Source organism: Myotis lucifugus, unplaced genomic scaffold (genome assembly GCF_000147115.1).
Source record: "Myotis lucifugus unplaced genomic scaffold, Myoluc2.0 scaffold_309, whole genome shotgun sequence".
NCBI classification, from domain to species: domain Eukaryota; kingdom Metazoa; phylum Chordata; class Mammalia; order Chiroptera; family Vespertilionidae; genus Myotis; species Myotis lucifugus.
In genome coordinates, this window is record NW_005871357.1 from 626,697 (window position 1) to 627,932 (window position 1,236).

Genomic DNA, 1,236 nt, shown 5'->3' on the forward strand with positions numbered 1-1,236 from the left:
TGGTATTATTAACATTTTATGAATCCCGTTATGCTCCAATAATTTCTATACAGTATAGCATGCACAAACAGCACAAATCAGTTCAACTAAACTAAAAATTCTGTCCTTGAAGCCCTACTGTGTGCAATTCATGAAGGCCACCTCCTCCTCTTTCTCCTCCTTCTTCTCCTCCTGGAGTCTTCCTTCACTTTTTAAATTAGCTAGAAATGATTTCAACTGTTTTTGGACGTTTCTCAAGCTTCCAAGACTGGCAAATGTTACAAATGTCTACATTTTTCCCTTATGATAATAATAATTCATAAACAGTTGAGAGACATTGATAAGCTTTCCAGGAAAAAGGCACTTTGAGGTTAAAACCGAACATGGAACTATAAATTTTTCGGTAGATTTTCAGTGAGCGGAAAAGCATTCACATTAAATTTGCCCTCGGGTCACTATAGCACATACTCCTGTTAACACAACTCGAGCTTATTCACCGGATAAAATTCTGCTTCCGAAAGGAATTGCGCCAGTGGAGCTGGAAGTGGACTTCTGTCATTTTTATAACTTCTACTGATTGCCCTTCACACGTTGTCCTCTCAAATGATGGGCGGCACGTCGGATACACAATCTCACAGAAGCCTTTGCAGGCAAGTTCGGTGCCCACCCCCTATTACGGACAGGGCATGTAGATCAAGGTGGCTTTACATAGAAATGTTTCTCAATGAGTCTGATAACCACCCAGGTTGGCGATTGCCAGGACCTATACTATTCGATATTTAAGAAAGAACTCTTACCATTTGCAACAGCACGGGTAGACCTGGTGAGAATTATGCTGAGTGAAATAAGCCAGTCATAGAAAGACAAGTATCACATGATCTCACTCATATGTAGAATCTAATGTACAAAGTGAACTGATGAACAGAATAGACCCAGAGACAGAGACACGGAACAGACTGCTGAATCTCAGAGGGTCCGGGGGAAGGAGATCAACCAATGAACTCGTATGCATATATACATAATGCATGGACACAGATGATAAGGTGGGAAGGCCTGGGGCAGGGGGTGTGGGTGGGCTAGAAGAGGTCAATGGGTAAAAAGGGGGACAGATGCAATACTTTCAACAATAAAGATTTTTTTAAAAAGACATGAAACATGTTTTGTGTTAGTCCATGTAAAACCTGTTAGAAATCATATTCTAAATTCACTGTTGCCCAACACCTATTAAAACTTTGGTTGAGCTCAAAATCGTTTCGG